Genomic DNA, 23,918 nt, shown 5'->3' on the forward strand with positions numbered 1-23,918 from the left:
TCTGTACTAAAAATACAAAAGTAGTCGGGTGTGGTGGTGCATGCCTGTAATCCCAGCTACTTGTGAGGCTGAGGCAGGAGAACTGCTTGAACCTGGGAGGCGGAGGTTGCGATGAGCCGAGATGGCGCCATCGCACTCCAGCCTAGCGACAGAGTGAGACTCCATCTCAAAAAAAAAAAAAAAAAAAGAAAAAAGAAACGTCTGTGGGTCTCCATTGTATCACCTGTGTGAAGGTAATGCTGAACAGTCCAGGGATATGGAGCTCGTGTGATTGTTCTAAGGATGAAATGAAATAATACTTGTTTAGCAATGTTTGGCACATAGTAAATGTTCAATATATGATAACTCCTCTTTTTATTTTCTTTTTTTTTTTTTATTTTTTAGATGGAGTCTCGCTCTGTCACCCAGGCTGGAGTGAGGTGGTGCAATCTCAGCTCATGGCAACCTCCGCCTCTTAGGTTCAACTGATTCTCCTGCCTTAGCCTCCCAAGTAGCTGGAGCTACCACGCCCAGGTAATTTTCGTATTTTTAGTAGAGACAGGGATTCGCCATGTTGGCTAGGCTGGTCTTGAACTCCTGGCCTCAAGTGATCCACGTGCCTCAGCCTCCCAAAGTGCTGGGATTACAGGTGTGAGCAACTGTGCCCAGCCTGATAACTATTCTTTTTCTATAACACTTACACTCAAGAAAGTCAGAGCACCCTACAAGAAATAACAGACAAACTCGGCCATCATGACCAGCCTTAAGTACTATCCACTGGTAGAAATTTTCACAAGTCTACAGGTCAGCAATCAGGTCTGAAGGTTTCCTGAGTCTCATGAAATCCAACAGGATTCGTATCTGATCCTCAACAATGGGCCAGCCAGGAGAGGGCAGCAAGAGAGAGCCTGAGTCTAACTGTTGCTGTTCTAATCACAACCTCTAGGTGTTGTGGGCATTTTACTTGGGAATGTCCAGGTTGATACTCATTTCAAAAGATGGCAAATCTGCTGGGTAGAGGTGTGGCAGCACAGATGATGAATGGGTGGTGACTGTTTATGAGGTTCTTGACTTTCATAAATTATTTTGTTTGTTTGTTTGTTTTGGAAATGGAGTCTCACTCTGTCACCCAGGCTGGAGTGCAATGGTGCAATCTAGGCTCACTCCAACCCTCCACCTTACAGGTTCAAGAGATTCTCCCGCTTCAGCCTCTCTAGTAGCTGGGATTACAGGCATGTGACATCATGCCCAGTTAATTTTTGTATTTTAGTAGAGACAGGGTTTCACCATGTTGGCCAGGCTGCTCTTGAACTCCTGACTTTAGGTGATCTGTCTGCCTCAGACTCCCAAAGTGCTGGGATTACAGGCTTAGGCCACCGCACCCGGCCCATAAATTATTTTCTTTAGATAATCACTCAAGCATCACTATATTGTAGGAAACAACAAAATGTCACTGAGATGTAGATTTGGGGAGATAGTTTAAATCAAACTGGCAAACTTTTTTGTAAGGTTTGTAAGCTAAGAATAGGTTTTACATTTTTAAGGGTTGTGAAGAAGGAGAAGTAGGAGGAGGAGGAAAAGGAAGAGGAGAAACAACAATATTGTGAAGGAAAAACAAAAACTTGAACCCTGGTTCACTCTGCCAGAAGGAAGAAAATGAAGCTGAAAGCTGAGTCATGCAAGAATCTGTCTTTCCTTTTGTTCCTAAGCAGATAGCTACAGATAAAAGGTTAAAGATCTCTGCAGGTAGCTACTCTGTGTTCACCTTATCTTACAGAGAGTGCTGACTTACTATTCCTTTACCTGCTCCCTTTCTCTTGCAACATGTGGATTCAGTCATGTGACCACAGCCTCCCCTTCCCCCTCCATCCTGCTTTTCCCCACTTTAAATCCTGAAATCCTCAAAATCATCTTTGGAGAAAGGCACAGACCCATCTCCTGGGCTTGTCCTTAACCTTGGCAAAATAAACTTCTAAATTGATTGAGACCTGTCTCAGATACTTTTTGGTTTACAGTGTGATGGTTAATTTTATGTGTCACCTTGATTGTATTACAGCGTGCACAGACATTTGGTTAAATTTTGTTTTTTTGAGACAAAGCTTCACTCTGTTGTCCAGGCTGGAGTGCAGTGGCACGATCTCAGCTCACTGTAACCTCTGCCTCCCGAGTTCAAGCTATTCTCCTGCGTTAGCCTCCCAAGTAGCTGGGATTATAGGCACGAGCCACCACATCCAGCTAATTTTTGTACTTTCAGTAGAGACGGGGTTTCACCATGTTGGCCAGACTGGTCTCCGACTCCTGACCTCAAGTGATCCACCTGCCTTGGCTTCCCAAAGTGCTGGGATTACAGGCATGAGCCACTGCGCCCGGTCTGCTTAAACATTATTTCTGGGTATGTCTGCGAGGGTGTTTTGGGGTGAAATTAGCATTTGAATCAGTAGACTGAGTAAGGAGGATCCCATCCTTACCAATGGCAGTGGTCATCATGCAGTCTACAGCGGACTTGAAGAGAACAAGGAGGAGGAGGAAGGGAGAACTTGCTCTCTGCCTGGCTGACTGAGCTGGGTCTTTTCCTGTCCTTGTACTGGGATTTGCCCCATCAGCACTCCTGGTCCTCAGGCCTTTGGACTTAGGCTGGAATTTAGTCCTTATCTCCAGCTTGCAGATGGCAGATTGTGGAACTTCTCAGCCTCCATAATCCTGTGAGCTATTTCTTTATACTAAATCTCTTTGTCTATATCTGTATCTCCTATTGGTTCTGTTTCTCTGGAGAACAATGACTAATAGAAACAGAGATGCATGTGTCGCGGAAGCCTAAAATATTTAAAACATCTGGTTCTTTTCCTAAAAGTTTGTTGAGCTCCTGCTCAGGAGCTGTTGATTTAGCTCATGCCCCATCTGATTCGGTCTGGCTCTGTGTCCCCATCCATATCTCATCTTGAATTATAATCCTTATCATCCTCATGACGAGGAAGGGACCATGTGTGAGGTGACTGGGTCATGGGGTAGTTTCCCCCACGCTGTTCTCATGATAGTGAGTGAGTTCTCACGAGATCTGATGGCTTAAAAGTGCGACATTTCCCCCCTCCCTCTTGCTCGCTCTCTCCTGCCGCCTTGTGAAGGTGCCTAAGTCTCCTTCGTCTTCTGCAATGAATTTAAGTTCCCCGAGGCCTCCTCAGCCATGTGGAACTGGGGATTAAACCTCTTTCCTTTATAATACCCAGTCTTGAGCATTTCTTTTTTTCTTTTCCTTTTTCTTTTTTCTTTCTTTTTTTTTTTTTAGACAAAGTTTCGCTCTTGTTGCCTAGGCTGGAGTACAGTGGTGCAATCTTGGCCCACTGCAACCTCCGCCTCCCGGGTTCAAGCGATTCTCCTGCCTCAGCCTCCCGAGCTGGGATTATAGGCATGAGGCACCACACCTGGCTAATTTTGTATTTTTAGTAGAGATGGGGTTTCTCCACGTTGGTCAGGCTGGTCTCGAACTCCCGACCTCAGGTGATCCACCCGCCTTGGCCTCCCAAAGTGCTGTAAGCCACCATGCCCAATCTTTTTTTTTTTTTTTTTTTTGAGACAGAGTCTCGCTCTGTCGCCCAGGCTGGAGTGCAGTGGCGCGTCTCGGCTCACTGCAACCTCCTCCTCCCAGATTCAAGCAATTCTCCTGCCTCAGCCTCCCGAGTAGCTGGGATTACAGGCTCCTACTACCATGCCTTGTTAATTTTTGAATTTTTAGTAGACAAAGGGTTTTCACCACGTTGGCCAGGTTGGTCTTGAAATCCTGACCTCGGCCGGGCGCGGTGGCTCAAGCCTGTAATCCCAGCACTTTGGGAGGCCGAGACGGGCGGATCATGAGGTCAGGAGATCGAGACTATCCTGGCTAACACGGTGAAACCCCATCTCTACTAAAAAATACAAAAAACTAGCCGGGCGAAGTGGCGGGCGCCTGTGGTCCCAGCATCTCGGGAGGCTGAGGCAGGAGAAGGCGTAAACCGGGGCCGGAGCTTGCAGTGAGCTGAGATCCGGCCACTGCACTCCCAGCCTGGGCGACAAGGGGCAGGTCAGTCTCAAAAAAAAAAAAAAAAAAGAAATCCTGACCTCAAGTGATCCACCTGCCTTGGCCTCCCAAAGTGCTGGGATTACAGGTGAGCCACAGCGCCTGGCCTGGGTCTGTATTTCTAAAGGCTCTTGTGTCACATAAAACTTTCATTAAGAAAATCTCTTATGCTTTTCTCTTGTTAATTTGTCTTTTGTTTTAGGAGTATTGGCTTTGATGGGAAGGAAAGGTATCACAGCTTTTTTTTTGCCCCTGTAGTATAAAAAATGCTAATGTATCCCGGCCAAGTTGGGATTACCCCAAGAATCCAAGATTAGTTTACTATTAGAAAAGCGATTCACGTACTTCATCACGTTACCATATTAAAGGCAAAAAGATACCATCTCAATAAATGCAGAAAAAAATACTAGTAGCATTTAGTATCTGTCAATAATAAAAACTCAAGTAATTTGAACTAGTAGTTGATAAAGAACATCTAGCAAGGTTAAAAACAAAAAGAACAAAAGCCTATACCATACTTGCATACTTGGTTTTTTTTTTTTTTTAAATGAGGCGGAGTTTTGCTCTTGTTGCCCAGGCTGGAGTGCAGTGGCGCAATCTCGGCTTGCTGCAACCTCTGCCTCCCGGGTTCAGGTGATTCTCCTGCCTCAGCCTCCTGAGTAGCTGGGATTAGGATTACAGGCATGCACCACCATGCCCAGCTAATTTTTGTATTTTTAGTAGAGACAGGGTTTCGCCATACTGGCCAGGCTGGTCTCAAACTCCTGACTTTGGGTGATCTGCCCACTTCGGCCTCCCAAAGTGCTGGGATTACAGGCGTGAGCCACCGTGCCTGGCCTGCCTATACCATACTTAATAGTGAATGTTGAAAGCACCCCAGTGAAGATCAGGAGCAAGGCCTAAGAACTCCCAATATCATCACATTATACCAGCCTGTGTAGTAGAACAAGAATAAGAAAGCAAATAAAAATGCGTAAGGCGGCAAGGCACGGTGACTCACGCCTGTAATCCCAGGACTTTGGGAGGCTGAGTCAGAGGACTGCTTGAGCTGGGGAGGGGAAGGTTGCAATGAGCAGAGATCACACCAAAGCACTCCAGCCTGGGCTACAGAGTGAGATCCTGTCACAAAAAGAAAAAGAAAAAAATGTGTAAAGGCTTGGGAAGGAAGAAAAAACTTGCAGATATTATGATTGCATGGAAAACCCAACATTATCTACACAAATAAATTAGTAAAATTAGTGAGTGAGTTCAGGAAGGTTTCTGTATACAAAATAAATATGTAAAAGTCAACTGCACTTCTATACACCAGTAACAGTTAGAAATGTAATTGTGAGGCTGGGCGCGGTGGCTCATGCCTGTAATCCCAGCACTTTGGGTGGCCAAGGCGGGTGGATCATCTGAGGTCAGGAGCTTGAGAGCAGCCTGGGCAACACGGCGAAATCCTATCTCTACTAAAAACACAAAAATTAGCCGAATGTGATGGCACATGCCTGTAGTCCCAGCTACTCAGGAGGCTGAGGCAGGAGAATCACTTGAACCCGGGAAGCCGAGGTTGCGGTGAACTGAGATGGCGCCACTGCACTCCAGCCTGGGTGACAGATGGAGACTATCCCAGAAAAAAAAAAAAAAAAAAAGAAATGTAATTTTGAATGATATAATCTATAATAGCATGAATAAATATCAATTACCCAGGAATAAATCTAACAAAATATGTGAAGACCATTTATGGAAAATATGGTAAAACTTTACTTAAAGACATTAAAGAAGAACTAATAAATGGAGAGACAGCATGTTCACAACAGAAAGACGCAATGTTGTAAATATATCTGTTCTCCCTAAATTGTATATTCTAGGCAATTCCAATCAAAATCGTAATGGGCTTTTAAAAGGGAACCGAACACACTGATTCCAAAACTTATAGGGAATGGTCAATGGCCAAAAAATAACAAATCACTTTTAAACAAAAGTAACAGACAGGTGTGTGTTGGGGTTGGGGACTTGTCCTCTACCAGATATTAAGATACAGAAAACCATGGTAATTAAGATGGAGTGAAAGAGCTCCCAGAACTCAACCCAAAAACCAAATGAATAGTCCAATTAAATGAATTAAATTGAATGGTCCTTTCTCCAAAGAAGCTATACAAATGCCCACTGAGCATATGAGAAGATGCTCGACCTCATTACAGAACTGCAAATCAAAACCACAACGAGCTACCACTTGACACACATTAGGATGGCTACTATCAAAGACAAAAGCAAAATTAGAAAAGAAGTATCGGTGAGGACATGGAGTAATTGGAACCCTTGTATATTGCTGGTGTGATGGTAAAATGGTGTAGCCTTCTGTGAAAATAGTATGGCCGTTCCTCAAAAAATTAACACTGGGCTACAGGCGGTGGTTCATGCCTGTAATCCCAGCACTTTGGGAGGCTGAGACGGGAGAATTGCTTGAGGCCAGGAGTTTGAGACTACCCTGGGAAACATAGTGAGACCCTATCTCTAGAAAAAATAGATATAATTTTAAAACATTAAACATTGAGCTAGCATGTAATCCTGTAATTTCACTTCTGGTATATACCCAAAAGAATGGGAAGCAGAAATTCGAACAGATATTTTTATACCAGTGTTCACAGCAGTATTATCCACAATAGCCAAAAGGTGGAAGCAAATGTCCACTGATGGATAAACAGACAAACAAATTTGGTATGTACCGACAATGGAATATTATTCAGCCTTTAAAAAGAATGAAATTATTTTTGTTGTTGTTGTTGAGACAGTCTTGCTGTTGTCACCCAGGCTGGAGTGCAGTGGCAAGATCTCAGCTCCCTGCAACCTCCGCCTCCCAGGTTCAAGCGACTCTCCTGCCTCAGACCCCCAAGTAGCTGGGATTATAGAGGCCTGCCACCATGCCCGGCTAATTTTTGTATTTTTAGTAGAGACGGGGGTTTCACCATGTTGGCCAGGCTGGTCTCAAACTCCTGACCTCAGGTGCTCTGCCCACCTCAGCCTTCCAAAGTGCTGGGATTACAGGCATGAGCCACCGCGCCCAGCCAAAAAACAATGAAATTCTGATATATGCCATAACATGGATGTACCTTGGAGACATGAAAGACATTATAAGTAAAAGAAACTAGACACAAAAGAACTAATATTATATGATTCCACTGATATGAGGGACCTGGAATGGTCAAATTCATAAAGATGGAAAGTAAAATGGTAGTTGCCAGGGGCTGGGGGAAGGGAGGGATGACTGTGGAATTGCAGTTTGGGAAGATGAAAAAGTTCTGATTGCGCGCAGTGGCTCACGCCTGTAATCCCAGCACTTTGGGAGGCCGAGGCCGGCGGATCACCTGAGGTCAGGAGTTTGAGACCACCCTGGCCAACATGGCAAAACCCCGTCTCTACTAAAATACAAAAATTAGCTGGGCGTAGCAGTGGGTGCCTGTAATCCCAGCTACTCAAGAGGCTGAGGCAGGAGAATCGCTTGAACTCAGGAGGCGGAGGTTGCAGTGAGCCGAGGTCACGCCACTGCACTCCAGCCTGGGTGACAGAGCAAGACTCCGTCTCAAGAAATAAAAAAGAAAAAGTTATGGGTCTCCCAAATATCTTAGACTACAGGCATGCACCACCATGCTAAACTAATTGTTTTATTTTTTTTGTAGGGATGGGATCTCACTATGTTGCCCTGCCTGGTCTTGAACTCCTAGGCTCAAGTGATCCTCCCGCCTTCACCTTCCAATGTGCTGGAATTATAGGAATGAGCTACCATACCCTGCCCATAGTAATTAATATTTATTGTATTTACACAAATATTGGTCTACAATGAATTTTGGAAAAAAATGAAGTTCAACATAGGAAATTCGAAAGCTCAGGGAGAATAAGACAAAATAAAACCCATAGTCATGTCTGGAAACTTGATTTCTGACAGACAGGGAATTGCAGACAAGTGGGTACAAAAGTAAAATTGGGGCTGGGTGTGGTGGCGCATGCCTGTAATCTCAGCACTTTGGGAGGCCAAGGTGGGCAGATCACCTGAGGCCAGGAGTTCAAGATCAGCCTGACCAACATGAAGAAACCCCGTCTCTACTAAAAATACAAAATTAGCTGAGTACGATCCCAGATACTTGGGAGGCTGATGCAAGAGAATTACATGAACCCAGAAGGCAGAGGTTGCAGTGAGTTGAGATCACGCCATTGCACTCCAGCCTGGGCAACAAGAGCAAAACTCCGTCTCAAAAAAATAAATAAATAAAAGTAAAATTGGAAGCTAATTATCAGTCACAAAAATCAAATCCAGGTAGATCAAATACTTAAATATGAAGTATGAAATATGAAGGATGAAATTAGAAACTTTTATAAGATAATAGAAAAGAATATCCCAAGTTGAGAAAGGTTTCCTAGAGAAGATAAATTCGACATCAAAATTAGGAACTTCTGTCCAAAAGTCACCATCAATAAAATGCAAAAGCATTCCCAAACTGCAAGTAGATGTATGAACATATAACACTGGGACGGGCATGATATTCCATGTCTATAATCCTAGCATTTTGGAAGGCCAAGACAGGAAGATCACTTGAGGCCAGGAGTTCTAGACCAGCCTGGCCAACATGGTAAAACCTTATCTCTCCTAAAAATACCAAACTTGGCTGGGCGTGGTGGTATGTGGCTGTAATACCAGCTACTTGGGAGGCTGAGGCGGGAGGCTGAGGCAGGAGGCTTGCTTGAGCCGGGGAGGTTGAGGCTGCAGTGAGCCATGTTCTTGCCCCTGCACTCCAGCCTGAGCAACAAAGTGAGACCCTGTCACAAAAAGAAAAAAACATAAAACTGATATGGAATAATTATCATCCAGAATATATAAAGAACTCTTATTAATCAATAAGAAAAAGACCACCCATTCATTAAAAAAGTGGGGGGAAAGCTATAAACAGGCATTTACAGTACAGAAAAAACAGTTGGTTTATAAATACGAAAAGGTTCTCCTCTGTTAGCTGGGCGTGGTGGTGCACATCTGTGGTCCCAGCTACTTGGGAGGCTGAGGTGGTAAGATCACCAGAATGCAGGAGGTTGAGGCTGTGTGAGCTGTGACCGTACCATTGCACTCCAGCCTGGGTGACAGAATGAGACCCTGTCTCAAATAAAAATAAATAAAGAAGAAAAAATTATTGGCCAGGTGTGGTGGCTCATGCCTGTAATCCCAGCACTTTGGGAGGCCAAGGCGGGCGGATCACAAGGTCAAGAGATCGAGACCATCCTGGCCCACATGGTGAAACCCTGTCTCTACTAAAAATACAAAAATTAGCTGGGCATGGTGGTACACGCCTATAGTCCCAGCTACTCGGGAGGCTGAGGCAGGAGAATGGCTTGAACCTGGGAGGTGGAGGTTGCAGTGAGCTGAGATTGCGCCACTGCACTCCAGCCTGGCAACAGAGCGAGACTCCATCTCAAAAAAAAAAAAAAAAAAAAAAAAAAAAAGAAAAGATTCTTCACTTCAATAGTAATTAAATACATGCAAATTATAACTATAATGAGACACAGGCCACACTCGTGGTGTTGACAAAAATTAAAATTGACAAGAATGAGGTCAACCGAAACACTATCACTGACTTGTAGTGCAAGGGTTGATTGTTATAAACCACTTTAGGGAAAAAAAATAGCATTATCCCATTGCATGGAAACACCTTTAAACCTTGCAATTCCATTCTTCGTTATATACTCTAAAGAGTACATGCAATGTGGGAAAATCATACAACATAATACTCTACAGTGGTGAAAAATAAACTACAGCTACCTCCATCAACACAAATGAAGCTCCAAAACATTATGTTGAGGCTGGGCATGGTGGTTTATGCCTATAATCCCAGCACTTTGGGAGGCCAAGGCGGGTGGATCACCTACTAGGGAGGCTGAGGCAGAAGAATCACTTGAACCCGGGAAGTGGAGGTTGGGGTGAGCCGAGATCGCATCATTGCACTCCAGCCTGGGCAACAAGAGCGAAACTCTGTCTCAAAAAACAAAAAACATCATGTTGAATAAAAGTCACAGAAATACAGCATATTCTTTTTTTTTTAAATTTTTTATTTTGTAGTGAAGGGGTCTCCCTATATTGCCCAGGCTGGTCTTGAACTCCTAGGCTTTAGCAACCCTCCTGCCACAGCCTCTCAAAGTGCTGGGATTACAGGTGTGAGTCACCATACCCAGCTAGCATATTCTTATATACAGCATTAAAATAGGCTTCTGGGCTTTGCAAAACCAAACCATATAGTACTTAAGAGACTTAAGGGTGTGTGTATATAGGAAAACTATAAAGAAAAGCACGAAGTCTGTAATTTTCCTCAGGTAGAGACAGGAGAGCACATGACTGGGGAGAAGCACATATAGAAGCTTCCAAGAAACTGACTCTGATCTATTTCTTAACTTGGATCGTAGGGACACAGTTGTTTACTATTCTTTAAGTTGAACATATGGCTTATATGTATGTAGATTTCACAATTTTTAAAAACTTAAAAGATAAAAAGTGTGTAGATGATGGCTAAGGATGCAGGAATAGAACTGGGTCCCCTGAGGCTCAAGGCAGAGGCTGGGCGGATTGTCAGGCTTCTGACCCACTGGAGAATGCAAACCAAGAATGTGCTGAGAGCCCAGCCCCTCAACATTTGATTTTGTCTCCCTAGCATTTTTTTTTTCTTTCAGAAACTGTCTTTCCCCCAACCCAGAAGGGCTGCCAATCATGTGGCCTTACCTGTCCCATCAATAGAACCATGTGACTCAGCAGACTAACCAGGGTATTTCCACTCATCTAGCCTCGGTGGTTACTTAATACAGGGGGTGAGCAGAGGTCCCAAGAGAGCCCAGTCAGATCCCTCCCTGTGTCTTCTGTTGGAACAACTCAGAATCTAAGTGGATTGCTAGACATAAATGCATTGTAAGCCTAGAGCTCCATGAAAATCGGCCTGAAAACCCATTAAAACCAGTAGAAAGGAAAGCAGAAAAAGGGCCGGAGAGTCACAGGGGACAAAGGTGGGTAAGAAACAGACAAAGTCCTTATCCTGTCATTTAGGTATCTGGATCCAACCTTTCCTGCTTCCCAGTTATATAGCCTAATACAATCCCCTTTCTGGATCTTTCTTTCATTTTTTATTCTATTTTTTTGGTTTGAGACAGAGTCTCGCTCTGTCACACAGGTGGGAGTGCAGTGGCGTGATCACAGCTCACTGCAACCTCCGTGCCTGCACTCAAGTGATCCTCCCACTTCAGCCTCTCCAGTAGCTAAGGCTACAGGTACATGCCACCACCCCCATGCCTGGCTAATATTTTTTTGTTTTTTGTATTTTTTTTGTAGAGATGGGGTTTCTCCATGTTGCCCAGGCTGGTCTCGAACTCCTCAGCTCAAGCAGTTCACCTGTCTCAGCCTCCCAAAGTGCTAGGAATATAGGTGTGAGCCACCGCACCTGGCCTGGATCTTTCTTAACATCAACTGCAATCAAGTGTCCTAAGTAACTCAGAATTCTGTACCGGGAGCAGGGTTTTGCAAATGACAGACCCTAATATCTGGAATTTGCTGGGTTGAGGTGGGTGTAAGATAGGGTCCCCCTTCCTGACTCGGGGGTGAGCAACACCTATCAAGTGGTGCAAGGTAGCCAAAGCCTCTTCTGTTGAGCCCAGTGAGTCAGACCACATGCTCAATGAGGCTGGAAATTGGTAGGACTTGTTAAAAAAAAAAAAAAAAAAGGCAGGTGCCTGGGGTGTGCTGCCCCTTCTTCAGCCTTCAGTAAGTTCTGTGAGAAAAAGATGCACTTTAGTCCCAGTTCACCTTTCTGAAAGCAAGGAAGGAGAAAAGCAAGCCATGAGTTTCTCTTTCCGCCTGGGGCAAGCAATTCAACTGAGCTGAGAACCAGAAAATCATATTTCAGGATTGCAAAAGTCAGCTTCCCTGCCCCAGGCTAAGAGCACAGGTGAAGGCTGAGAGAAGGAGGACACAGTGTGAGAGGGGACAGAAACTCGAAGAAGCAGTTCCCCTGGCTCCCTGCCAGCCGCTTCTGCCCTGCGTCGCCTGCCTGGCCAAACCACAAACAGCCTGAAGGCAAGGGGCCAGAGAGCCCAGGCCTCATCCCTCTGGCGCCGGCCCAGCGTGTTGGGGCGGAGGCCAGAAGGCTGCAGTCTGAAGGAAGGCTCCAGGAGAACGGGGTGTAGAGGCGGCAGGTGTAGGGGGAACAAGGTCCAGATTCTAGAGCATGACTTGACTGAGTTTCTAGCTCCAGTTGGCAGCTTACAGAGTTATCAGTAAATAGACTAAGGTCCTGGCATGGTGGCTCATGCCTGTAATCCCAGCACATTGGAAGGCTGAGGCAGGAGGATTGCTTGAGGCCAGGAGTTCAATACCAGCCTGGGCAACACAGCAAGATCCTGTCTCTACAAAATATTTAAAAATTAGCCAGGTATGGCGGCACATGCCTGTGGTCCTAGCTACTCAGGAGGCTGAGGTGGGAGGATGGCTTGAGATTGGGAGGTTGAGCCTATAGTGAGCCATACTTGTGCCACTGCACTTCAGCCTGGGTGGCAGAGGGAAACTCTATCTCATAAAAAAAAAAAGAGTAGCATCAAGGCCTGACTGAGAAGAATGTACATCAGCCAGCTTTGCTTGGATGTGGGCAGCCAGTACCACACTGGGGTGGTGCATTTCTGGAATTGTTTATGTGGAAAAGGCCATGGGTGGATGCCAGGCAGTCAAGGGGTGGAGTGCAGTGGCTATCTATTTATTTCTGCCCTACAGGGGGTGGAATTGTGGCCCCCAAAAATCTAAGTCCAAGGCCTAACCCTCACCCTATACCTGTGAATATGACTTTATTTGGAAAACGGGTCTTTGCAGATGCAATTAAGTGAAAGATCTTGAGATGAGATTATTATGGATTAATTGAGTGGACCCTAAAACCAGTAACACATTTTTTGTGTGTGGTCGAGATGGGGTCTTGCTATATTGCCCAGGCTTGTCTCAAACTCCTGGGCTCAAGCAATTCTCCCGCCTTGGCCTCCCAAAGTGCTGGGATTACAGGCCTGAGCCATCACACCGGGCCTGACACATGTTCTTTTTTTTTTTTTTTTTTTTCATGTGTAGGGCATTTGTTTGTAGGGAGGTCACAAGCTCTGTGTCCCTTATCACAATGACCCCAGATTACTGTTGGGTGTGTTGTAAACAGAGGAGGCATTCTTCGCGCCCCCTGCTCTGAGCACACCCCAACACGTGTAATTATAAGAAAAGAAGGCACAGACATGACAGGAGAAACGCAGAAGGGGCCATCCTGTGAAGATGGAGGCAGAGATTGGAGTGACGCAGCTACAGGCCAAGGAACTCCAAGGATTTCCTGGGGCCACAGAAGCTGAAAGAGGCAAGAAAGGATCATTCCTTCAAGGCATCAGAGGGAATATAGTCCCCCTAATACACTGACGTAGAACTCCTACCCCCCAGAGCTGTGAGATAGGAGATGTCTGTTGTTTTTAGCTACCAAGTAAGTTGGGATTCGTTGTGGCAGCCCTAAGAAACAATTACCTGCCCAGCAAATTGGAAAAGGGTCCCCTACTACCCAGTGTGGCTGTCTGATAGTGAACAGAGTCATTATCTCAGACCTAGGTGACAATCAAAATAGCCCATCCTCCTTAGCACAATGTTAGGGTTGCGGATGGTCACATGACCCCAGCTAGCCAATCAGAGTTATCCTTTGAATTTGTTTGTTTTTGTTGTTTGTTTTTTTGAGACTGCGTCTCGCTCTGTCACCCAGGCTAAAGTGCAGTGGCAAGATCTTGGCTCACTGCAGCCTCCACCTCCTGGATTCAAGCAATTCTCCCGACTCAGCCTCCTGAGTAGCCCAGGCTCAGCTAACTTTTGTATTTTTAGTAGAGACAGAATTTCACCATGTTGGCCAGGCTGATCTCGAACTCCTGACCTCAGGTGATCCTCCTTTCTTGGTCTCCCAAACTGCTGGGATTACAGGCGTGAACCACTGTGCCCAGCCTTACTCTTTGAATTTGTATAGATGTTGGGAAAGAAGTTATTTCTTACCTCTGAAATTGCTAGACACCGGTACAATGTGAGCCTAGGTTGCCAGTGGTCATTTGTCACCCCACAGAGAGAGGTGGCTCGAGAAGGAAGCCAACAGAGAAGAAAGCAGAGAGCCAAGAGTAAAAAGAGGCAGGGCTTGATGCTGTCATCTCTGGCCCTACAAGCAACCCTATCTAAACACAGATCTATCTCTGGACAAACTACCTTACCTAAACACAGATCTATCTCTGGACAAACAACTGTACCTAAATACAGATCTACCTCTGGGCTTTTCTGCCAGTCACTTCCCCTTTTCTGCTCAAATCAATTTGAGACAGGATCACAGCCATTTCAGAGGGCAGATTCTGCAGCCAGTATGTGTTTGACAGGCTTGTTCCCAGTGCTGTAAAGAAATAGTACTTGAACATAAATTTAATTTCCTCAGCAAGGCCATTTTTATACTTTCTGCAGAAAGGGTACACTCGCCAGCAGTTTTGCCCCTTGAGTATATCGAACAAAGGAGACAGGGTCATTTATAACCTGATGCGTCCACCCTACTGCTGTGTCCAGTTTTCATTGGCTGGACTTCACATTCTGTATTTGTCCTGACTGGCTGGCAACTTAGAACCTTTTAAAAGAGGCAAAGGCAGAGGAGAAAAAAGGAAGGAGGAAGTAACTTGCGGAATGTTGAGAAAGGTAAAAACACCTTCAAATAAGGAAGAGGAACAGGCTATGACCTAATGCTTGCTTGGACCAGTATAAGCATGCCAGGGCAAATATTTAGGCTAAATTGTGGGAGCTAAGAACATTAAAGTACATTGATTTCTTTACTACGGATAGCAGATATTTAAGAATGTTAGCACAGGTCTTTGAATAAATTTTGCTTCTAAGAGAAGTTACTATTTATTCCTAATTAGATGGGAAGCAAAGTCTTTGAAGAGGAACCTCTACTTTACTTTTTACATATGTCTCAAGTACAGCAGATAAAAATCTCATCAGAACAAACAACCAAGGCTTCCATAAAACAGGCTGATTTGCTTCTGATTAACCACAGAATCAGACTGAGTTACAACCAACTCCTGTGTAACAGGACACTTTCTTTGGCCCGGGCAACATGGCCTTCCACCAGCACTTTCTTCAGGCCTCAGAGAACTCGTGGTTGAAAAAAGCCATGCCATTCACAGAAAGCCTAATCTGCCATGAATTAACAAGCAGCTATGCCCACAGTGGACCCATTTCCTACCTCCAGCCTGAAGTCCTGCGGAACTGTCAACCCCACAAACCAAATGCAGTAATGCAATAAATGTGGAAACCCCAGAGAGAAGAGGAGGCCTCAGGAGGAGGGAGGTTGGTGCTTCCATTTGCTCAGCTCCTTGACAGCAAATTAGTGAGCTTCACTTCCAGTTGGCTGGGTTTGCTGCTTTTAAAAGTCTGACTATTGGCCGGGCAAGGTGGCTCACACCTGTAATCCCAGCACTTTGGGAGGCTGAGGTGGGTGGATTACGAGGTCAGGAGACCGAGATCATCCTGGCCAACATGATGAAACCCGTCTCTACTAAAAATACAAAAATTAGCTGGGCATGATGGTGTGTGCCTATAGTCCCAGCTACTCAGGAGGCTGAGGTAGGAAAATTGCTTGAACCCGGGAGGCAGAGGTTACAGTGAGCTGAGATTGTGCCACTGCACTCCAGCCTGGGTGACAGAGTGAGACTCCATCTCAAAAAAAAAAAAAAAGAAAGAAAAAGAAAAGAAAAAAGTCTGACTATTAAAGCCAAATGATGCTCCTTTAAAAAATCAAAAAAACAGGCTGGGTGCAGTGGTTCATGCATGTAATCCCAGTACTTTGGCAGGCCAAGGCAGGCGAACTGTTTAAGCCCGGAAGTTCAAGGCTAGCCTAGCAACATGGCGAAACCCTGTCTCTACAAAAAATCAGCTGGCTCTGGCGGTGCACACCTGTAGTCCCAGCTACCCAGGAGGCTGAGGTCAGAGGACCATCTAAACCCAAGGGGTTAAGGCTGCAGTGAGCCATGACTGTGTCACTGCACTCCAGCCTGAGGGACAAAGTGAGACCCTGTCTTGAAAAAAATAATCAGAAATAACCTGAAGTACTGTTACAATGGACCTAAACTTGATGCATTAGGCTACGTGAGTGAGAGAGTTTAACGTTTCTGAAAGCATACAGTTCATTCTTTCATTCCTTTTTTTTTTTTTTTTGAGACGGAGTCTTGCTCTGCCGCCCAGGCTGGAGTGCAGTGGTACGATCTCGGCTCACTGCAAGCTCCGCCTCCCAGGTTCACGCCATTCTCCTGCCTCAGCCTCCCAAGTAGCTGGGACTACAGGCGACCGCCACCATGCCCGGCTAATTTTTTGTATTTTTTAGTAGAGATGGGGTTTCACCATGTTAGCCAGGATGGTCTCGATCTCCTGACCTCGTGATCCACCCGCCTAGGCCTCCCAAAGTGCTGGGATTACAGGCGTGAGCCACTGCGCCTGGCCTCGTTCTTTTTTTTTTTTTTTTTTAACTGTCTCTACCTCATTTCTCCCAAACTACCATCAATATGACAGTTTTCCCAAACAAGGGTGCCCCATTTCTAAATATTCACAAGTCCATTTGCCAGGGTCTGCCAGGGCAGTTTATTGCTTCAAGATGTGCGCTAATATCAAGTGGCTTTGCAGCATGGGAATATGCTTGGCTGGGCCCCTCCGTTTACTGTCAAACTGATACCTTGGAATCCTGCTCTTATAAATGTTCTGTTGTGTGTTTGTTACTTGGTATTTTTAGAAACACCCAAGTTAGCCCTATAAAGACGGATTGATTCCTCTGTGATGATCCAGGTACTCATGATGCTTCAAGTCTGGTGGCCGTCACTAGTAACTAAGGTGGTGTGGGCCGAACAGAGTTCTCCCCGAGCACAGGGAGCAACTCTTGATTGTCTCTGTGGCTCAGGTGCCTGTCTCCTGCTAAGCCCAAGTCCTCCAAAGACAGGGACTGTGTCTTATCTGTCTTTATAGCCCACAAACCCAGAGTAGTGCTGGGTACATAGTGAGTGCCTCCTTGTTGAACAAAATGCAGCCTTAAGAAAAGAAAGAACTAACCAAGTGTGGTGACTCACACCTGTAATTCCAGGATTTTGGGAGGCCGAGGCGGGCGGATCACAAGGTCAGGAGTTCGAGACCAGCCTGGCCAATATAGTGAAACTTTGTCTCTACTAAAAACACAAAAATTGGCCGGGTGCGGTGGCTCAAGCCTATAATCCCAGCACTTTGGGAGGCCGAGATGGGCAGATCACGAGGTCGAGAGATCGAGACCATCCTGGCTAACACGGTGAAACCCCGTCTCTACTAAAAAAATACAAAAAACTAGCTGGACATGGTGGCGGGCGTCTGTAGTCCCAGCTACTCGGGAGGCTGAGGCAGGAGAATGGCGTGAACCCGGGAGGCGGAGCTTGCAGTGAGCTGAGATCCGGCCACTGCACTCCAGCCTGGGCGACACAGCGAGACTCCGTCTAAAAAAAAAAAAATACAAAAATTAGCTGGACGTGGTAGCAGGCGCCTATAGTCCCTGCTACTCCTACTCGGGAGGCTGAGGCAGGAGAATTGCTTGAACCCGGGAGGCAGAGGTTGCAGTAAGCCAAGATCGAGCCACTGCACTCCAGCCTGGGCAACAGCGTGAGACTCCATCTCAAACAAAAAAAGAAAAAAAAAAAAGAAAAAAAGAACTTTTTTTCTCTTATTATAGTTAAAATACACATAACATTGACCATCTTAATCATTTTAAAGTGTACAATTCAGTAACATTAAATACACTCACAGTGTTATGCAATGTCATACTTTTTTTTTTTTTTTGAGACGGAGTCTCTCTCTGTCGCCCAGGCTGGAGTGCAGTGGTGCAATCTCGGCTCACTATAAGCTCCGCCTCCTGGGTTCACGCCATTCTCCCGGCTCATCCTCCTGAGTAGCTGGGACTACAGGTGCCCGCCACCACGCCCAACTAATTTCTTGTATTTTTAGTAGAGATGGGGTTTCACCATTCACAGGATGGTCTCAATCTCCTGACCTTGCGATCCGCCCGCCTCGGCCTCCCAAAGTGCTGGGATTACAGGCGTGAGCCACCGCACCCAGTTGCAATGTCATACTTTTTAATTTAAAAGAAAAAAATCTTTCTTTTTCTCTTTTAAAGGTTCATGGCTCATGCCTGTAATCCCAACACTTTGGGAGGCCAAGGCGGGAGGACTGCCTGAGCCCAGAAGTTTGAGACCAGCCTGTGCAACACAGTGGAACCCCATCTCTACAAAAAATAAAAAATTAGCTGGGAAGGGTGGCACGTATCTGTGTTGCCAGCTACTCAGGAGGCTGAGGTGGGAGCCCAGGAGGTCAAGGCTGCAGTGAGCTGTGGTTGTTGAACCACTGCACTCCAGTCTGGAGCACAGGGTGAGACCCTGTCTCAAAAAAAAAAGAAGAAGAAAAAAAGACTCCTTAATAAAATTACTCTAAATAGGTTAACAGTTTTTCTAAGAAATTAAAAAAAAACCCAAAAGATATAATACAAAGCCTGATTTCAAGGCAATCTAGACAACAAAGTGTGAATACCGTTCTCCACTAAATACAACTGTTATCACTTCTTAGCTCTTCTGTGATCATCTCCCAGTGCTCAAAACGCATTCATCAAGCAAATGTCTTGAGCACTCTGTTAGATGATGGGAATAAACAGATGAGCAGACATGGCCCGTGCCTGTGAGGCGCTTAAAGACCAGAGAAGAGACAGATGCTTATTTCTAATTCCCCACGCTATACTGCAAACCTCTTAAGGGTAGGGGTTTTTGTCATTTTTTTCCCCCTCCTCTATCCCCAGTATACTGAACAGTGCCTGGCACACTACAGGCATTTAAAAAATACTTGACGAATAAATAAATAATGAAAATCTGGCTGGGGAAGTAGGAGAAAGCTTCACCGAAGACATTAGTTGAGTTTGTTCTTGAAATTACTATTATTGTTATTATCTTTGAGATGGAGTCTCACTCTGTCACCCAGGCTGGAGTGCAGTGGTGCGATCGCCACCATGTCTGGCTAATTTTTGTATTTTTAGTAGAGATGGGGTTTCGCCATGTTGGCCAGGCTGGTCTCGAACTCCTGATCTCAGGTGATCCACCCACCTTGGCCTCCCAACATGCTGAGATTACAGGCGTGAGCCACTGCACCCAGCCAAAAATATTATTTCTTGAAGAAAGAGTTACAGACATCCCCACAGGAGAGGAGGGTCTTCTAGGAAGCTTGGGTACAGAGCAAGTGGCAAGACTGGATGGTGGAGTAGGCCATGGAAAGAGCCATACAGTTCATTCTTTTGCCATTCAGAGAGCACCTTCTGTGTATCCAGCAATGTGCTTAAGCACTGGAGCTGCTAATGAGGAAGAGGCAAGGAAAACTGTGTTGACAGCCTCAGGCAGCTATGGTCTGGGAGGCATTGCATGAGCTTTGACAAACAACTGGAAATCAGCACTAGGAGAAAGGTTGAAGAAGTCTCTGTAGGTGAAAGTGTGAGTGGTTGGCACACCTGGGGAAAGAGGCAGAGGGGCTGGGAAGATAGACAAGATGCTTGGGAAGGAGCATATGAATAAACTGAAGCAGTATGAGCTTCATCTAAGAGCCCCAGGAGCACTAAGGGTGGGAGGATCCCCTGAGCAGGCAGCACTCGGTGGAAGATGAATGTGAAGAATATCCCTCAGGGACCCTTTGTCGTAGCTGTTGGAGAAGCTATCAAGGTGTTCCCCAAAGTGAGAGAATGAGAGGAAGGGCTAATTTGAGGAACTGGAAGAAGGAGACTCGCCAGAACCTGATACCGGATTGAATGTATGCAAAACGTGCAACAAAAGAAAGGAATCACAAATAATTATCAGGGCCGGGCGGGGTGGATCATGCCTGTAATCCCAGCACTTTGGGAGGCTGAGGCAGGTGGATCACCTAAGGACAGAGTTCAAGACCAGCCTGGCCAACATGGTGAAATGCTGTCTCTACTAAAAATATGAAAATTAGCCAGGCGTAGTGGTGGGTGCCTGTAATCCCTGCTACTCAGGAGGCTGAGGCAGGAGAATGGCTTGGACCCAGGAGGCGGAGGTTGCAGGCTGCAGTGAGCTGAGATGGCGCCATTGCACTCCAGCCTAGGTGACAAGAGTGAAACTTCATCTCAACAAATAATAATAATTATTATTATCAGATTTCTTTTTCCAGGGATGGACAACCAGCTAACTGTGACATTTATGAAAATAAATACAAGAAGAGACTGATGAGGAATTTGGTTTTAGAATGCTAAGTAGGAGGAGCCTGTGAGACAGCCCCAGGCAGAGGTCCATGACAGGGTGGACATTCAGCACCAGAAGTCAGGAGGGACACCTGCCTGGAGGAGGGAGAGCTGCAAGTCATCAGCTTCCGCGTGGCTGAGGACACTAAGTGTATTAGTCAGGGTTCTCTAGATGGGACAGGCCTAATACATGAAGAGGAGGAGTTTATTAAGGAGTATTGACTCACACCATCACAAGATGAAGTCTCACAATAGGCCATCTGCAAGCCGAGGAGCAGGGAAGCCAGTCCAAGTCCCAAAACCTCAAAAGTAGGGAAGCCAACAGTGCAGCCTTCAGTGTCAGGCCGAGAGCCCCTGGCAAACCACTGGTGTAAGTCCAAGAGTCCAAAGCTGAAGAACTTGGAGTCGGATGTTTGAGGGCAGGAAGCATCCAGCACAGGAGAAAGATGAAGACCAAAAGACTCAGCCAGTCTAGTCCTTCCATGTTCCTCTGCCTGCTTTTATCCTAGATGAGCCAGCGGCTGATTAGATGGTACCCACCCAGATCGAGGGCAGGTCTGCCTCTCTCAGTTCACTGACTCAAACGTTAATCTCCTTTTGGCAACACCCTCACAGGAGAGGGAGAGGGCAGAAGGCAAGAAGGGCCGTGGGTGGAACACGAAGACCCAGAGGATATTTAGGGAGTGAGTGGAACAGGAGGTCTCTTGAAATAAATGGAAAAAAATGTCCAGCAAAGTAGGATGGGAACCTAGAAAGAGTAGCACTGCAGTGAGAAAGAGTCTTCAGGTATGGGAGCACAGTGGTACCAAAGGTCAGATCAAGGTAGAAAAGCCTGGGAAGTTTGATCAGAGGAACAGAGTGGGTCAGGGAATATGAGTGAAAGGATATATACAACTCTGAGTTATATCATTCAGAAGGGAGCTGTTTGCCCTCTGATTCCTTCCCTCTTCCCACTACAGGCAGGAACAGAAGGTGAAGGTGATGGTGATGTTGAGTCAGTTTTGACTATGCAGAAAAGGAGGCAACAAGATGGAGGAACCTGGGTTCCTGAATGACCCTGTGGAACAGAGTTGGTTGCCTGTCCTGGACTGACCATCTACCTCTTAGCTATTATGTGAAAGAGGAAAAATTTTCTCTCCTTTTTGAGCAAATGTATTTTGGGATCGTTTTTACAATTTAGCCTGTACCCTAAGTAATACAGAGTGTCTCCCAAAGGTACAGATAATAATAATTTTAGTAGTAGTAGTATAATTGAAAAAAAATTTTTTTAACTTTTTAGGGAGACTTTTTAGGGTCTCACTATGTTGCCCAGGCTGGTTTCGAACTCCTGAGCTCAAGCAATCCTCCTGCTTTGGCCTCACAAAGTGCTGGGATTACAGGCATGAGCTACCGCGCCTGTCCCCACTGATAGGAATATTTCTTGAAAGTATAAGCCAAAAGTAAAATTCTAAGCCCTTCAACCAATTGAATGAACCCCCTTTCAGCCAAGGGCATTCCAAAGAAACCTGAAAAACTAGTCCAGGCCATGATGGGAGGGGAATGGCTGAACATGCCTCATTATACCCCCTCCACTGGGGAGTTTAGATACAACTGACCAGCATTAACATTGAAACAGAGATCTTAAGTCTGACAAAAGAGACTCTTTGTAGCCATAAGATACCAAATTCCAACCTGACTCTATCAAATGACAGATAAAGGAGGAAATCAAAATATCTTACCCCCAAATATGTTTCTTCACCATATTTTGAAACTGCTTTCTGCATCTGTAAAGAATCTGTTAACATAACTAGCTCTTTCCCCTTCTAAGTCCTCCCACCCTGAAGAGAGTAATGGAGTCTGGCACCTTTTAAGGTCTGATAAGAGAGGTTTACCTGTAATCCCAATACTTCAGGAGGCTGAAGCGAGTGGATCACCTGAGGTCAGGAGTTTGAGACCAGTGTGGCCAACATAGTGAACCCCCGTCTCTACTAAAAATCTAAAAATACAAAAAATTAGCCAGGCGTGGATGCGGGGGGGTGGCGTCTGTAATCCCAGCTACTTGGGAGGCTGAAGGAGGTGAATCGCTTGAATCCCAGGAGGTGGAGGGTGCAGTGAGCCAAGATCATCCCACCGTGCTCCAGCCCGGGTGACAGAGTGAGACTCCATCTCAAAAAAAAAAAAAAAAAAAGGGGAGATTTACCATCCATTCTCTCTGAAGCCTGCTACCTGGAAGCTTCATCTACATAACAAGAACCTTGGCCCTTGGCTTCCACAACCCCTTTCATCTTAAATCCAAGTGTTTCTTCCTGCTAACTTCAACTTTAAGCAAAGCTTAACTCTTTTAACTAATTGCTCATCAGGAAATCTTTGAATCTACCTATGACCTGAACACCTCAATTCTGGATTGAATCAACCAAACCAATGTGTACCTCACACGTATTGATGGATGTCTATGTCTTCCTAAACTGCATAAAACCAAGCTGTATCCCAACCATCGTAGGCACATGTTCTCAGGACCTCCTGGGTCCTCATATTTGGCTCAGAATAAGTCTCTTCAAATATTTTACAGAGTTTGGCCCTTTTTTTTTGGTCAACAAAAGCTTACTCTGTGCCAGGCACTGTTCTAAACACTTTTCATGTACTATGTCATTTAATCCATACAACACTCCCTAGATGAGGGCTGTTATCCCTATTTTACAGAAAAGGAAGCGAGGGAAGATTCAGCACTTTGCCTAAAGATTCATAGGTATTGAGTGGCCAAACCAGCAGTCAAGTCCAAGTGTCAGAGGCTTTCGAACCAGAGCCACTCCATCTTGAATAGGGGCTGGGTAAAATAAGGCTGAGATTTACTGGGCTGCATTCCCAGGAACTTAGGCATTCCTAGTCACAGGATGAGATAGGAGGTAGGCACAAGATACAGGTCACAAAGACCCTGCTGATAAAACACTTTGCAGTAAAGAAACCTGCCAAAACCAAGATAGCAATGAAAGTGACCTCTGGTCGTCCTCACTGCTTATTATACACTAACCATAATGCATTAGCAGGCAAAAGACACTCCCACCAACACCAGGACAGTTTACAAATGCCATGGCAACGTCTGGAAATTACCCTATATTGTATAAAGAGGGGAGAAACCCTCAGTTCCAGGAATTGCCCACCCCTTTCCTGGAACACTCATGAGTAATCCATCCCTTGTTTAGCATATAATCAATAAATAACTATAAGTATACTCAGTCAAGCAACCCATGCCACTGTTCTACCTATGGAGGAGCCATTCTTTTTTTTTTTTTTTTTTGAGATGGAGTCTCACTCTGTCGCCAGGCTGGAGTGCAGTGGGGCGATTTCGGCTCACTGCAACCTCTGCCTCCCAGGTTCAAGTGATTCTCCTGCCTCAGCCTCCCAAGTAGCTGGGATTACAGGTGCACGCCACCACACCCAGCTAATTTTTGTATTTTTAGTAGAGACAGGGTTTTACTATGTTGGCCAGGATGGTCTTGATCTCCTAACCTTGTGATCTGCCTGCCTTGGCCTCCCAAAGTGCTGGGATTACAGACATGAGCCACTGCGCCCGGCCTATTCCT

At 45.6% G+C, this 23,918-nt stretch overlaps 1 protein-coding gene and 1 non-coding gene across 8 annotated transcripts in view; both read right to left on the bottom strand.

Annotated features, from left to right (window-relative positions):
• Positions 1–23,918, bottom strand: part of DGLUCY (D-glutamate cyclase) — a 159,114-nt gene that overhangs the window by 80,494 nt on the left and 54,702 nt on the right. The window lies entirely within an intron of this gene.
• Positions 13,135–13,263, bottom strand: LOC116276240. The gene has a single exon (XR_004185668.1). It is a non-coding gene; the product is annotated as a small nucleolar RNA SNORA11 (small nucleolar RNA).

The sequence above is a fragment of the Papio anubis genome, chromosome 7 (assembly GCF_008728515.1).
Source record: "Papio anubis isolate 15944 chromosome 7, Panubis1.0, whole genome shotgun sequence".
NCBI lineage: Eukaryota > Metazoa > Chordata > Mammalia > Primates > Cercopithecidae > Papio > Papio anubis.